General features: G+C 35.5%; 1 non-coding gene across 1 annotated transcript; it reads left to right on the top strand.

Annotated features, from left to right (window-relative positions):
* The first annotated feature begins 1,993 nt into the window (after positions 1–1,993).
* Positions 1,994–2,066, top strand: TRNAT-GGU (transfer RNA threonine (anticodon GGU)). Its single transcript has one exon. It is a non-coding gene; the product is annotated as a tRNA-Thr (tRNA).
* The last annotated feature ends 15,387 nt before the right edge of the window (positions 2,067–17,453 follow it).

A 17,453-nucleotide genomic window follows, 5' to 3' on the forward strand; every position in this document is an offset into this window, starting at 1 on the left:
TTGCGTAATACCACTTTTATTATTAAATAAGTTAAAATGATATTCTTTTCACCGACGTTTTTTTTAAATAAATCGTAAAATTTGTGGATAATGAATAAACAATTGCGAACACTATTTCGTTAATGGATGACTCTTATTATTCGTATTTCATTCGAAATAAAACATTATTATTATTTTGAACTTTAATTTATACTTTTTAAAAAAATCGTATTTAACCAAGGATTTTTCTAAGTGGGTAAATCCAGGCGGTTAAATTCTTTCCAACCTTGGAAGTATGTTCAAAGAACCCACGAACGGTTATTTCTACCAAGTTTCTGTCTACATTGAGATAGTGACTATTTAAGGGTTTTTATCTGAGTGCTTCGGTTTCTCCTTTCCATAAAAACTTGCGACGAATTTGAAGCAGTAGTGAGTGTAGGAGCTCCAGTAGTTCCTTTGTGTAACGGTGAAAAGCAAGTTTCAATGCAGGCTATCAAATAGCTTATTTATGATTATTTATTTAGGTTGAAGATTTTAATAACGCTTTTTGAAGTTAAAACAGGTAGTCTCGTTTTACTATGTTCATTTTACCACAACAAAAAATATTATTGAGATTTTTAATTTCAAAAACTATATTTTAGAATAACACCAAAACCTTTACAGGAAATTGACCTAATTGCAAGGCTTATGACGTTAAGGGTTGCCATTGTAAACTGGAAATGTTCAGAAATTTGGAAGTTAATCTTAAAGTCGGGAAATTTTGAGAACTAGTAAAGTAGATGGATAAATTTGGAAACGAGTAAAAAACGGAGAATTTTGGAAACTAGTAAAAATGTTGGTGAAATTTGGTAACTAGTAAATAAGTGGGGAAATTTTAGAACTAGTAAAAAAGTTAGGTAATTTATGAGAATAGTAAAAAATAGTAGAATTTTGGGAACTAAAGAAGCGGGGGAATTTCGAGAACTAGTAAAACAAATGGGAAAATTTTATTAACTAGAAAAATAGTTGGGGAATTTTGTGAACGATTAAAAAAGTCAGGAAGTTTAATTTTTGGTTGCAAATAAAAACATTTATTAAAATGAAGATCATAATTTTTAAATTTTCGTCTAAAACGTCCTGGCGAAACCTATAAATGGCTAGGGAAAGACACGGATTTTAAATATCTAAGCACTGTGACACTCCTTTTTATAAATGTACCCTTTAAATATTTTGAATATTTGTACATTGTAACGCGCGAATAGCTTTTTTTCCGGGTAAAAGAAACGAGTATTTTGACGATCGTTTAATTTGTACGCAGCATAGCGTGTTTTCTCGCATCGAAAAGGCTAATTAGAATCAGCCTCGAGGCTCCCTCCGATCATCGCTAATCAAAACTTCGTGCCGTAGTTGAATATCGAATCTGGTTATGTCTAATGCGTCTGCTCATTAGAATTGTCCGTACGTGCGGAGAATCGACCATCTCTAGATTCCTGACAAACGTCTCAGCTATCGCCGTATACGATGTACTTTGAGAGGTGTAAGTTCAAATTCGTTCTTACAACGAACTTCTCCAATAGACGCTTCAATAAATCATCGTCCCACGAAATCGCCAAGAAGTAATATTTACGAGAGCCAGGACCCGTAAGTCACTGTTTATATAGTGCTTGTAATGGAAATTTTTCACCTTTACGGCAGCAACAAGCGTTCCTTATGGTGTTCCCTTTTAATCAGGTAGATTTTTTTGACATATTAAGGCTTGTAAAAAACACGACGTTCTGTTTACAGGTGGAAAGTTTCCATTATTTCCACAAGCACTATATAAACAATACCTTGCTGGTCCTGGCTCTCGGAAATATTACTTGGAGGATGTTTTATTTAAGCGCGCGCTTTAAAATATAACGCTTTTACAAGTATAATAATCAGCTAATACCCAAGGCACCACCCTAGGCCTAAGTCATCGAGCGACTTTGAAAAGCCTTTAATTCAGGTGCCGTAAGAATTCTTAAATTGGATGTCCGAGGCCTGATTATTCGTGGCCTCGGTAGTCCAATGGTAGTGACGTTGGGACGGTAACCCAAAGGTCGTAGGTTCGATTCCTGCCTGAGGTGATATGATTTTTCCCAGTCACTCTGGTATAGAACAATACGCAGAGGTATTCCTTGATTTAAATGAAACTTCTAATTGTATTAATTCCTGCGTAATAATAATAAAAAATCTCAATGTTAAGCGTCTATTGCAAAGAGCAAGAATGTATTTGTTTTTATTTACTTTTTATTTTTTTAATTTATGGCACTAATGTAGTATTAAATACTGATTTCTTACAAAAACAACTTCTAACAATATTTAAAAAATAGTTTTGTTTAAAAGTTACAAACAAAAGTTAAAAAAGTTGTATATAAAGAAACACGAAAAAAAAAGGTTTTTTCAATAATTAAAATATTCTATTAATAATAATAATCTATTAAAACTGCGACCATTTAAAAATTAGTCTCTAATGACGTTAACTTCGTAACAGTATCTTTCCCTTGTCAAATTAATTAATCCATACCTTTCTTAATAAAGGATTTTGTACACGTCTTGATATTTGTAATAGATGATGTGTACCATTTCACTATTTATTCGTAAATTTGTTTGACATCCTTACCGAAAATCAAGTGACCGGTAGCTCTCGTTACCTTGTTTTGAAAGGACAAGGTTGGTGGACGCTCACGCTCCACCATTTTCGTTCGATAGCATCTCCCAACAGTTGATTTCGCGTTAAATCTCGCCTGTTCGAAAATGGTCGAATGGGGGTGTCTTATACAACTCGTAAAAGCAAACCCCGATAACCGTATATAGATAGTAAAGTTTGTTTTGCACATTTCCTGCCAAGTCCCAAACGATTCTGTTGACGAGTGTAGGCCGCTGGTTGGAGCGCGGGTAGAAGGTCCTCTCAGCTTGGTCCTCGCGACAGTGGATTATCTGAGTCTTCCATCGGGAGACGTACGAGCGATTTTATTTTCCCAGAGACTCGCGGCTTCGTCTTCTGGCTCTTAATTCTTCCCGAGACCGAGCTATCAGTGACCCGGCGCTCGGTTAGGGTAGTTTTATACGCGACACTGATGACAACGCGTTTTGACATATCTTTCGGTGACAGCTGCGAGAGTGCCTCGAAGCGGAAAGACGATCTACGTCCTCCGAAAGACCCGATATCTCTAGCCTCGACTGGCCCACTTTCAACCCCCCTTTTCACCGCGCTTCTTTACCTTTTCCTTTTTGTGGCCACCTTCGTAGAAGAGATAGCCGAAGGAGGACTTTCGATAAGACCGTTTCGCAAGCAACAACCTTTTCATAGTGCTTTGAATGCCGGAATTTCTTGAACCTCAATTTAGGAATTTTAAAAGGGAGACAGGACGGTTACATTTTGAAATGCCATTAAAAAAAACTTCATTAATTTGCACTCTGGATTTAATATATTATTAAGAATGTACTTATTTATATTTAGAGATAATGACCGTGTTGAGACGGTACATAATAATAATAATAATAATAATAATAATAATAATAATAATAATAATAATAATAATAATAATAATAATAATAATACCCAAGGCTCCATCTTAGGCCCTAGTCATCGAACGAGTTTTAATGCCTTTAAATCAAGTGACCGGGTTACAATGCGTAGGAGGGTGGTGGCAATTCCTTCATGCCGCGCGAGCCAACAGCTCCCTACACTCACTACCTTGGTGGTTTCTTTTCGCCTGTTCTCGGACTAAAAGTGTACTCTTATTACCCTAAAACGTTTTATTCGTCTGTTCCGGGGATGAGAATTACTCCGGCCCTTAAACTGTTCGCTTGTTCCGGAGTATTATGGCTACTCTTTTTACTCCTTCTGAAAAGGAAGTGTAAAAGAGTAAACCGGATTTTGTCGTCTGCTAGCCAGAATTTATCAGTGAAACGGCCACAGGCAGCCATTTTTTACTCAGACTCAAACTATTCGCCACCACAGAATTGGAGTAAAATGACGTCATTACTTTTCTTACCCTACTCCGAAATCCCGGAACAAGCGAAAAGAAACCAACTCTATTACCGTTAATCTCAACAAGTTTTTAAAACTTAACCACCTCACGCTCTTTAAACCATGGTTTAAACCATAGAGTAACCCACTCGCATAGAGTGGAAGGCCCTTTGGAAGCGCGTGAAACATTAAACCTAACGGGCCAGCTTGTTTTCGAGGCGTGAATAAATATAGTCCGAAGAGCGATGGTGTGGTTTTTAAGTTTTTTAGAGTTTTACCCAGATATTGTACATGACCTTTAGGCCACCTTGTTTATTTCACGCCTTGGAAACAAGACGTTGCGTACGTAAAGTGTTAACAAGTTTCGTTGATAGCCTTCCACTCTATGTGAGTGGCTTACTCTGTGCCGAAAACATTCCTTCGTCGTGTACCCTTCTTCATCCTATATTTCACTTTTATCTACTGTTTTTCGATAATAATCCTTATTTTTGCTTATGGTTTTTACTAATCCCTTGAATTGAAAATTTCCCATTTTTTCTATATAATTCTCGAGGCATTTTCCTGGTCACCCTGAATTTAAACAAAATTAAATTGTGCATGGTTTAAGCTAGTATAAGTAAAAATAATGATTAACTTCTTTAAATTTGCATATTTAAAAAGATCAATGTTTATTTACAATGATGTGTCTAACCGGTTTCGAAACGATTAAATATCATTCGCTCCTATAAATTAAAATTGGCCGTATTTAAACTTTTACAACTCAAACAGATGGCGCCTTGGTTTCAAAATAATAATTATAAAAAAAAACCTTATAAAATATAAAAAACATAAAAAACAACAGAGAACGACCAGAATTTTCTGCGAACAAAGGTTGAAGTGCTGGTGGTATATAATTTCGTGTAATTCAATTTGTAAAGTTAGTCTCTGAGGATGAAATGCGAAGCGTTTCGAAACCGGTTAGACACATCATTGTAAATAAACATTGATCTTTTTAAATACGCAAATTTAACGAAGTTAATCATTATTTTTACTTATACTATTCGGCGTATTGAACTTACCACAACTTTTAAACCTTTGTTTAAGCTAGGTATATTTTTAATAACTCATTTTAATTTTCAGTTGATTGGTAATATGTATGCACAAAAGCGAATAATAGATTAAAAGTAAAATTAAACGGTGTTAAAAAAAACCTGATTTAGACCAAAAAAATCTGGTTTAAGCCAAAAAAAATGGGGTTTAGGGTTTTTATTAAAAAAACGGGTTTTTTTCCAACCCTGGTGATAATTCCAAAATCAATTTGATAAAGTCTGTGTTTTGGTGTGTTGCTGCGCTAGTGCTGTTTCAGGGGTGGATCGGGGAACATTAGAAAGTAGTTTTTGAACGAGGCGATCCCGCCTTTTTCGCGCAACATGGCCGAGTCGGGCAGGGCTATTAGGCAAATTTTAATTTCCATAAATTGCCATTTCAACCACGCGGTCTTTATACAAACGAGGGGTGGGCTCCAGCCATTCTTTCGCCTAATTGGAATTTCACGATCGAACACACGGGGAAGGGGGCGCGGGTCCGTTTCTAAATGTCCAATGACCGACCCTAATGGTCATTTTTTGTCCGTTACGAAGAACACACCCTTTTTATTCAACTCGACCGCGAGATTATTTCGCGGAGTGCCTTATCCGTTGCCATGGCGACCTAGCAATGGCTTTCACGCGATCTTCGGAGACCATTAGTGGGGAGGAGGGGGGGGCTAAGAACGGATCCCTCCCGCCTTCGGTCGGTCCGCCATATTGCCTTTGCGTGACCGCACTGGGCAAGCTCAGACGCGTATCTTCCCATATCTTCGTCCGTATAGATATACTTACGATATTCCCGGATGACACGCAAATTTTCGTCTCAGGCGTTCCAAACCGTTTTTCCTCAATCGATACCGTCTCATTTCTCGACAAATGTTCATTTTACTTAATTTATTCAAAATATAAGCCAAATGTTAGAGTTGACTTCTTCTGTCACCTTTAGTGCATTGTAACTTTATTAAACTAAAAGTTGTAGATCCTAATCTTTAAAATTATTACTAAAAAGTAGTAGATCCTTATCTTTTTTATTACTAAAAAGTTCTAGATCCTAATCTTTTTTATTACTAAAAAGTAGAATGTACATTCTAACCTTTTTTAATACTAAAAACTAGTACACTCTAACCTTTTTTATTACTAAAAAGTAGAATGTACATTCTAACCTTTTTTAATACTAAAAACTAGTACACTCTAACCTTTTTTAATACTAAAAAGTTGTACATTCTAACCTATTTTTATTACTAAAAAGTAAATCCTAACATGTTTTTTATATCAAGTAGTAGAACATTTACGATGTTTTGTTTCATTCTAACATATTTTAAATATTAAAAAGTAGTACATTCTAATCTACTTTTTATATTAAAAAGTAAAACATAACATGTTTTTTATATTTAAAAGTAGAACATTATAAGATGTTTTGTATATTAAAAGTAGTACATTCTAATATACTTTTAATATTAAAAAGTAGTACATTCTAACCGATTTTTAATACTGAAAAGTAAAACATAACATGTTTATTATATTTAAAAGTAGAACATTATAAGATGTTTTGTATATTAAAAAGTAGAACATTATAAGATGTTTTGTATATTAAAAAGTTGTACATTCTAACATATTTTTAATATTAAAAAGTAGTACATTCTGACCTACTTTTAATACTAAAAAGTAGTACATTCTGACCTACTTTTAATACTAAAAAGTAGTACATTCTAAGATATTTTTAATATTAAAGTAGTACATTCTAAGATATTTTTAATATTAAAGTAGTACATTCTAAGATATTTTTAATATTAAAGTAGTACATTCTAACATATTTTTAATATTAAAAAGTAGTACATTCTGACCTACTTTTAATACTAAAAAGTAGTACATTCTAAGATATTTTTAATATTAAAGTAGTACATTCTAGCATATTTTTAATACTAAACAGTAGTACATTCTAAGATATTTTTAATATTAAAGTAGTACATTCTAACATATTTTTAATACTAAAAAGTAGTACATTCTAAGATATTTTTAATATTAAAGTAGTACATTCTAACATATTTTTAATATTAAAGTAGTACATTCTAACATATTTTTAATATTAAAAAGTAGTACATTCTAACATATTTTTAATATTAAAAAGTAGTACATTCTAACATATTTTTAATATTAAAAAGTAGTACATTCTAAGATATTTTTAATATTAAAAAGTAGTACATTCTAACCTTTTATTAATGTTAAAAAGTAGCACATACTTCAATGTATTAATTAATACTCTAATCTCTTAATAATGCAATTTCAACTCGGGTACTGACCAGTGAAAAATCCCAAAAGGGTTGACAAGGTTAAAAACCAAATGGCGATAGTGGCCCAGCTTTCCAAGCTGATTGCGTCTTAAACCTGATCTAGTGGTACGAACAAAACCCGATACCGGGGAAGCCAGTTCCCAAACGCGAGATTAAATATTCCATGTAACAGAAATCCATAATATCGCCCAGAGTATTTCGGGGAGGCAGGAGGGCTGGCCCCGAGGCCAATCTATTAAACGCGTTTTTCGTGAAAGTCATCTAATACATTGGTTCTTCGCGTGCGAGAATCTCTTAAAATATTCCGTCTAGAAAGTGGGAGGGAATAAGAGCGGCGATCATTATGCTAAATGCCAACAGACGCTCCGAAGAAAAGACATAAATATATTTATATAAAAGGGAGGTACCCTCACGGTCGTCACGAATAAAATTCCACGTCGCCAAGAATAAGAAAGACTCGCGATGGCCACTTAGTCAGTCCGAAATAAATGAAACGTCGCCGTTAAAAAAAAGCTCCGATTAAATTGAGTGGGCCCCCTTTCTTCTACCCGCCCTATACTAAATTAAGCCCCTCCCATTTTTGTATTATCATATACGTACCTTTATTTATTGACGGGGGACGGTAAGGGGGGAGGGAATGCGTATTTAGCATTGTACGCTTCAGGATGCGTTTTCCTTTTTTTCGAGACGTTCAAATTTGAATGGTCATTTGCTGTGAAATTGGTATTCTTTGGACGTTTTCGCAGGTGGCCCAATTATGTATTTTAGCTACGGACCTTTTATTACAAACGTCTCGATTTTTATTTTTCGACAGTTTTCTCGTTCGCGTAATTTCAAAAGCCGTTTCGGGATTCATTATTCTTCTACATTTTGTAAAGTTTGTCGCGCGTAATGTTTTTTATGATACGTGGGCTAAAAATTTAATACGCTATTAAGGATGTCAAAATGTTTTCACGTAAGATTTGTTTTGCTGTTGTGCCTTCTAGATTCGCCTCCCCCATTAGATTCCCCCCTTCGTGGATGCTTGTCATAATGTCCTGGTTGTCGGAATACTTAAAAATGTTAGCGACATTTTTAAATATTTAAATATATCTAATACTAAACTTGCATATTGATTGTATGAAATTGTATAAATTTGACGGCGAATTTTCAATGGTGTTCTCACGTCGTATTGGTTTTGTTGTTGTGCCCTCTAGATTCGCCTCCCCCATTGCCTGACTGACAGCAGAAGTAAACTAATCGAATTTATCAAAGACTGTATAAAAGTCAAAGGGAAAGATGGTTTCTAAAAATGATAGCTTGGAAGTTGGACAAGCCGCGAAACGCGTATTACACATGACGCGATAATGCCATGCGCAAACTTTCAAATAATGGGGTGACAAGGTATTCCAGAATTTCACCTTTTCAACACTCAGGGTTGCCACAGTATCTGGAATTCCTGGAATAGTACTGGAATATGAGTCTGAAAGTCAGGGAATTTGAATATGGGTCTAAAAATTGGAATTTGAATATGGGTCTAAAAATCAGGGAATTTGAATATGAGTCTGAAAGTCAGGGAATTTGAATATGGGTCTAAAATTGGAATATGAATATGGGTCTAAAAATCAGGGAATATTAATATGGGTCTATAAATCAGGGAATTTGAATATGTTTCTAAAAATCAGGGAATATTAATATGGGTCTATAAATCAGGGAATTTGAATATGGATCTAAAAATCAAGGAATATTAATATGGGTCTATAAATCAGGGAATTTGAATATGGGTCTATAAATCAGGGAATTTGAATATGGGTCTAAAAATCAGGGAATTAGAAAATGGGTCTAAAAATCAGGGAATTTGAATATGGGTCTAAAAATCAGGGAATTAGAAAATGGGTCTAAAAATCAGGGAATTTGAATATTGGTCTAAAAATCAGGGAATTTGAATATTGGTCTAAAAATCAGGGAATTTGAATATGGGTCCAATGTTAAAGATCCCCAGAAACGTTTGAAAAATGTGGGTTGAATTTCATGGAGATCCTTGTCTTTCATTACGTAATTCAGGCATACAATTCCTCTTAGCAAAACACGTGATTTGTAGCGCCACCATCAAAATTCAAACGGTTCTCGCGCCCTTTATATCTGCCATATAAAGCATAACATGGTTAAATACTTCTAGGTAGGGGTGACAGAGAAATCAATATGCCAAAGGCGAAATATTTCAGTCTCGTGGTAGGTCCAAGTGGGAGTTGGACGATGTATCAGTGCCGAAACAAGGTTCGACATGAAAATTACCATTAAATCAATACGAAGTGTCATACTTATTACGTTACTTATGTTGATACCCAACGCGTTTTGGCTCGTAGTTATTTCCACAAAACTATAATTGTAAGTCGGAAACCTTTACGTATTTTTCCCAAAAAAAAGTTTTAATTCCATGATTAGCCTAAAATTGTTCGCAAATTTAAATTTCGCTGCGTTTTCGCCTTATTTGTCGAATACAAAAGTAAAACTAAACCTCCAGTCTAAAGTGGAATAAAGACCCGTAAAAAGTAATATATGTTTTAATTTTTGATTTTCTCGATTTAATTATACGGAATATTAACAACTCTACAGCAAACTAAACGGACTGTGCTTCTGCCAACAAAAAGAATATAAATAAGTGACGAATTTTTAAAATTTTGATTACCCAGACATTAACCAATATCATCTGGTTTCACTTTTATAACTATTTTAATTCCTCAGAACATTCTATTCTGCTCAAATTTTTTACTTATGCTTAAATGTACAAAAGAAACTGATACTTATGCTTAAATGTACAAAAGAAACTGATACTTATGCTTAAATGTACAAAAGAAACTGATACTTATGCTTAAATGTACAAAAGAAACTGATACTTATGCTTAAATGTACAAAAGAAACTGATACTTATGCTTAAATGTACAAAAGAAACTGATACTTATGCTTAAATGTTCAAAAAAACTGATACTTATGCTTAAATGTACAAAAGAAACTGATACTTATGCTTAAATGTACAAAAGAAACTGATACTTATGCTTAAATGTACAAAAGAAACTGATACTTATGCTTAAATGTACAAAAGGAGCTGATACTTATGCTTAAATGTACAAAAGGAGCTGATACTTATGCTTAAATGTACAAAAGGAGCTGATACTTATGCTTAAATGTACAAAAGGAGCTGATACTTATGCTTAAATGTACAAAAGGAGCTGATACTTATGCTTAAATGTACAAAAGGAGCTGATACTTATGCTTAAATGTACAAAAGAAACTGAATAATGAAGTCATTAAAGAACGTATTTATTTTTACTTAGAAAGAACGAATGATTCTCTAGTGTCCAATCTACGCTCCTCCCGTCATTGGCACCCTAAAACTAACGTCTAACGAAGCCCCTTTCGTAAATACCCGAGGATTTTTTAAGAAATAATTAACACGCTATTTAAAAATGGAATAATTATTTATTCCATTATAATCCCGAACAAAATTTTAAAATTCTTATTAGTTATATTTTGTGACCAAAGCGTATATTTTCAACATGAATATTCCACCCACATTTTGGAATTCAGGAAAGCGATGTTTTAATTTTAATGTACTTCTCGGATGAGTCAGACTCGACAAAATTGATAGTTTTACGAATCATCGAACGCGGAGGGTCGCTTATGCCAGAAATTAGTAAGAGTGCCGGAGGGGGACCATTCTCAATAATTAGGAATTGAAAAGATTGCGTGGGCAGCTAACAGCCCAGGATGACCCCTTATCCGCCTTACTCCTTCGCCAAAATCCTCTTTAGACCCCCCCGCCGTGTTCTATAAAGTGGACCTCCCACCACTTGCCTTCGTCCTGCTATAATTTCAGCGAATTTCTGTCCGTGGAGCGACCATTATGGAATAATCACTCGTCCGAGCCAATGTACTAGGGAAATTAAATGCAAATGAGAGAATGGAGGCAGCGAATTTATGACCAGTTAATACGCTTCTATGATATAATGGATATTAATTGATATTCTCCAAATATTTGATTATTCATTGTTATTTGCCTATTCTCAAGACGCTCTCTTGGTCTTAAAGATTTCGCGAAGGAAAATGACGAGGTCTTTATTATCTTTAATTGGCTTTACGTGAAGGCGATTTATGTCAAAATCTTATTGGCGTATGCCCATCTCGTGATTTTCCACATTCTACGAATAAAATTTCCTTGTAAATAGTTTTCAAACGTAAGTAAGTAAATGAATCAAATTTAATTTTATACCCGGTTTCTCCGCTTATAGCTTCCAAAGGGGTAACCCCTTCGATACGCCCCTTAAAATTTGCGGGGCAAATTATAAAATTAAGGCTTATACCCATGGCACCACTTTAGACCTAAATCATGTAGCGACTTTTAATGCCTAGTTATGGAAATTGCGGATTATGGGGAAAAACAGTCGTGAATATTGTTTTGATTTTTCCAGTAATTGTGTAGCGCCTTTAGAAGTGTTCGACCGCTCTACGTTGGTGTTCAGGGATAAGTATACCACCAGCAGTTGACCTACTTGTTTATCCAATTCGCTTTGTTCCAATTGTACACCAAGGTTAAGTTCATAATTTTTATTTCCCTAATTCGCGATTAATCCTGTAAGCTAATTATATAAAGGTAGCGTTTTAGTTTTAATAAGCACGACCAATTATAATACGTAACGTATCATCTCGGGATACTATAATTCTCTTAGAGCGAGTTATATCGTCCATTAATATTCAAAAACCCAAGATTAGCGTATCCGTTTGTCAGGTATTTATGAAATCATTTTCGCTCCAGTTTTTGGGGAGGGTTTCTTTTTACTAAAATTTTGCCTCTCTCTCTTTCTCTCTCTCTCTCTCTCTCTCTATATATATATATATATATATATATATATATATATATATATATATATATATATATATATATATATATATATATATGCCTGTTTTTCCCCATTTTCCTACGATGAGTGACAAGAGCGCCAGAGAGCTTCAAAGTGTGGCCAACTAGCCCCTGGAAGTAGGCCGCAACAAGCGCAAAACCAAGGTTTGGGTTCGTGTGATAGGTAAAAAAAGACTTTGTAATCAAATCGAGGTAACCAGCGTAAAAGGTTAACTTAAACAGTATTTAATAATAATAATCACAATCAGCTAGGCTAATTCCCAAGGCACCACCTTAGGTCTAAGTCATCAAGCGACGTTTAAAGCCATTAATTCGGGTGGCCTTGTTACTACGCGTAGGAGGGTGGTGGAAAGCCCTGCATGCCACGCGAGCCAACAGCTCCCTACACTAACTATTACTGTTAACCTCAACAAGTCCCTGATGCTTGGTTTTACGCTTGTTGCAGCCTACTTCCAGGGGCTAGTAGGCCGCACTTTGAAGCTCTCTGGCGCTCTTTTAACTCATCGTAGGAATATGGGCAAAAAAACAGGCATACTTCTCAACTCACCCCTTACAACTCCTTAAAATGTTTGCCTCGCCTTTTGAAACACCCTGTAAATGTATCTGGTGAAGTATTAAAATTCAACTTTCGTCTTCCTCTTCGGCGAAGAAGTCACGTCCTGGTGGCGAGCAACGTTTCCTCCATACAGCGTCAGGTACGCGACCACTTCTCACTCTTCTTGAGACTAATTCGCAACGTGATACCGGGATCCCTTCGCGACTCATCCGCGCTGTGTTGGCCAAAACAGACGCTCTTTTCCGCGTTTGTTGGATTATCTGTTGGATGACTCCAAGGGAGCGACTGTAGAATTAGTTCTTCTTCGTAACGGGCCGCGAAAGAAGAGAAGACGGAGTGGGATTTCGAATCACGATTTGCGAATGAATCTCAATTTCCGCGACCTGACAGGGGGAGTGGCCGAGAACCGAACGCGCTTGGCCACGACAGCCGCGTCTCGGGCTCCGCGATATCCCAAATTATCCCCGCTCGCTAACGCAGCCGGGTTTCCCTCACGAAATCCCATCGAACACTCATTGCACTCGATACTATCCCGCCTAATACCTGGGGTCAAAGAGTCATTCCGATCATCACTCTCTCTCTCTCTCTCTCTCTCTCTCTTTTATCCGTTTGGAGCCCCTTAATTTACAGTCTGAATGTTTAATAGTTTCGTTTGGCCATCTGTACTCTTTGACTTCTGCGCTCGTAAATTCGATTTAGGAACGATGGTATACTTTTTAAATTTCGGATATTATTTTAGGGAGTGGTGCGCTATCCGTTTAAGGTATACCCTGGATGTCTCACCGTCCAAATTAGAAGAATACTAGCTTGGATATACCTGGATGACAAAATTTTGTATCGCCAGTAGGCAATTTCCGAGATCCATTTCGGCAAAGAATTTTGTAGTTCTAACATTGCGTAGCAGTTTGATGTAATCTGATTTAATGCGTCTATTATTTGAATGGTATAGAATGATGTTCATGCCCATTGAAATTTGCATAACCACTTGGGAAACGCTATCAGCATAAACCTTCCGGGAAACATTATCATGATATATTAAGTCAAATACAGTAATTATCACTTTAATGGGTTATATTATTGAAAAGTCAATATCTTAAGAGGAAAACCTGTTAATGTTTTGTATCGTTTTCCATCACCAAATATTATAAGGACGTCCTCAGCATAGCGCTGTATTGTTAGAGTAACGCTCAAATAAATTGTTTCTAACCAGAGGCGAGTAAGAACGTAAATGCTTCGAAAAATCGTCTTCTATAAAGCAAATAAGAAAAAAGTGTTGTTAAGTGTTGATCAATTGATCAATATTAAGAAAATTTAGTTTTAAGACTTTCGCTTAATTATAAATAGTTAAAAGAAATGCAACAATATTTTCAGTATACAAGAAAAAACAATTAATCTGTTTTTAAATTTTTTTAAATATTTTTATGAAATAATTATGGGTCTCAACAGCTTTTAAATTATTACTTATTTAACCATAGCCAACAAACCCCATCTATTAATTTTACGCCATTTTCATAAAAAAATGGATTGAAATTTGGTGAAAATGTGTGTTTTTGAGACAGTTCGTCAAGTTTTAAATTTATTAAAAAAAAAAAAGTAATCGAATGCTTTCAGTATGGCGGAGAAAGATAAATTTAGGTAATGTTATTCAAAGGATTCACGCTTTGCAATAGTCCCGCATTGTTTGTTAAATAGAAACCATCATAATTTTACATTTTTTTCCAGATTTAATAGCAATCTGATCATTTGAGCGGCTTTGTCTGTTTTTTAATTTTAAGTTAATTATGAACTTTTTCGGGTGAAATTAGCGGTTACTGGCTTCAGGTCATGGGTGCCGATCTATTTGAAGGGATAATTCATACAAGATAGAACTATGACTACTATAGGTCAGGAACGCGTTACAGACTAGGCAAGATAGGCAATTGCCTAGAGCTCGAAGGAAAATAGGGATTTTTCACCAGTGTCACAAGCTGGGACCGAACCCTCAATCAAATAATCAGCTAGGCTAATACCCAAGGCACCACCTCCGCCAGGTGTGGTTTCAATGTAAAATTTTCCAACAAAGACTATGCCAACAGAATGATGAGTGTATGGAGTTAAACAGTCCAGTAAAGTTTTAACACTGCTCTAGTGCCACGAAAATTAGGGATATAACAGCATCAGGAAAAACCTTGAAAAGTCGTGGAATTTTAATCTTAACAATTATGGAAAATCTGACAAGTTGAATATTGTCATTATATTTTATTCTTACGAAAACCATATTAAATAAAAAACAGAAGCTCAAAGGCGAATAATAAATTGAAAGAGTTAGAATTTCCTCTTGTACAAATAACGCCAAAGTGCTCACGAGCTTAAGTGTTATTTAAGAATAGTGGCTATTATAATGGCTGAAAATCATTAAATTTTAACAAAATCTCTCATAAATGTTGAACCACCGGCATGACTGCATTAGAAATCGAAGTCCCTCTTACCGAATGTTCAAATGAAGGTCTCGAGAAGGACGTTATCTTGAATAGCAGCTTGAAAATGAAGGACGTTTCCTGGAATAGCAGCTTGAAAGCGAAATAAACGAATAAACAGCACTTTCATTAGATTACAAACAGTCACAAAGCATAAACAACAAATTCAGTTTGACGAATGGAATGAATAATTTTTTAGAAATGTAGGATAACACCCGAAATATGTGTTTTCTTAAACTCTACACCAAAGCTGTGTTTGTGGCAGTCTTCAATTTATATTTTATAATGGTCCAGGAAAACAAATATTTGAATAAGTGAAATTACAATTGGGATCTAAACATGCTGTTTGGGGAATACAAATTGAATTTAAAATTTTGCATTATTTTAATATACAGGGTGTTTCGAAAGGTTGTGCGAAAATTTTAAGGAGTTGTAGGGGGTGAGTTGAGAAGTATGCCATTTTTCCCCATTTTCCTACGATGAGTTAAAAGAGCGCCAGAGAGCTTCAAAGTGTTGCCTACTAGCCCCTGGAAGTAAGCTGTAACAAGCTCAAAACCAAGCAGCAGGGAAACGTGAACATTAGGGTGATAAGTAAAAAAGGACTTTGTAAACAAATCGAGGTAGTAAACAATATTTAAAATCCCTGCTGCTTGGTTTGGTGCTTGTTGCAGCCTACTTCCAGGGGCCACACTTTGAAGCTCTCTGGCGCTCTTTTAACTCATCGTAGGAAAATGGGGAAAAACAGGCATACTTTTCAACTCACCCCCTCCAACTCCTTAAAACATTTGCCTAATCTTTTAAAACACCCAGTATATTAAAGTCTATGGGTAATAAAATGTCGTTACAAGAACCAAGCGCTTCTTGTGTCAATATTGCTTGTACCACTGCACTTAGATAAAGAGTAAAATAGGTTTTTAGAACCCGTGTCATTTAATCTTTTGTATTTTAATGGATCAACAAGATAAGAGACGGATAGCCGGAAACAATGGAAGAATTGGATTTAAAGAAAAGCCAGCTTTAACGTGATATCTCGGGACGTGAATAGCATTTGATACTGAATGTCACAGAGCGTCAAGGCTGTACGCGTGCAGTTTCAATTAAAACGTCGTTATTTTCCGGCCACCGTCGATTTCCGTGCTCAAAAATGTTTCTATCATTGTGACGTGCACGCTCGGATTTCGAGCGAATAAATAAAGGCGCGATCACGCATTCAAGGTGGAGCTTTCACCACCTGAAACGCTCGCTGTCTGTGGCCCGTAAATAGTTGGCGTGAATGCACGTTCGCCACGTTACGCCGCGTTCACGTCTGCACCAGCAGACTCATGACCTTCTCATACTGTACGTTGCGTTTCGTCGGCGAAATCGTTACGGAAGAATACTAAGCGAGCCTGGGAACCTCTTCGCGGTGATACGAGAGTGCTATTAAGGACCCCGTCTGTTCCCCACTCTGAATGGGACATCACGAATGCGAGTTAAAGATGGCTATATTTAGATAGCGTTACTTGGAAATGTGGACGGGTTTTTTATTGTGGTCCGATTAATATTAACCAAAGCAAACAGGAATATCAGATGTTGCTATTGTAATTTGGGACATATAATATCTATTTGCTAAACAATAAGGAACAAAAGTATTAATAACTTACTGCGTCATTTCTTCAGTGACGCAAAAATAAATATTTGTTAAGGACTTTGTCAATTTAATCTCAGCCTACTATTCGCGATCGTTAATGTTTACAGAAATTTCAAAAGCAGTCAAATTAAAAACTTAAACTTACCTTGGCAAAATAACGAACGATTATTAAATGGGAACCTGAAATAGATCTTTCAAACAAACCAAAGCAGACACTCGGCAAACTTTGCAACTTGCTATTAGTGCTCTTGATTTCCGCAATAGCATTTGCGGTCGGACGCAGTTTTTTTTTAGGTTCGTTATTATTAATTTATCAGCGATACGTACTCCAAAAAGTTAATGGATTATTAAAAATAATAATAGTTTTTGGAATTTGAGAAAGAGAGAAGTGTTTTGTTTGGAGCTAATCAACATTAACCTGCATTTTCTAAGTATCGAATTGACTGAATTTAAATTTGACTGAACAATTGGAAGATAACCTTAAAAATACTATTTAATAACCAGATTATATATTTGCTAATCTTTATATGACTTCGTCAGTGGTATAAATTTATAAACCAAAGTGTTCCTTGTAAAAGAAATTTTTGCAAACAATTTGATT

Source organism: Leiobunum rupestre, chromosome 7 (genome assembly GCF_980474605.1).
Source record: "Leiobunum rupestre chromosome 7, qqLeiRupe1.1.hap1, whole genome shotgun sequence".
Taxonomy (NCBI): Eukaryota; Metazoa; Arthropoda; class Arachnida; order Opiliones; family Sclerosomatidae; genus Leiobunum; species Leiobunum rupestre.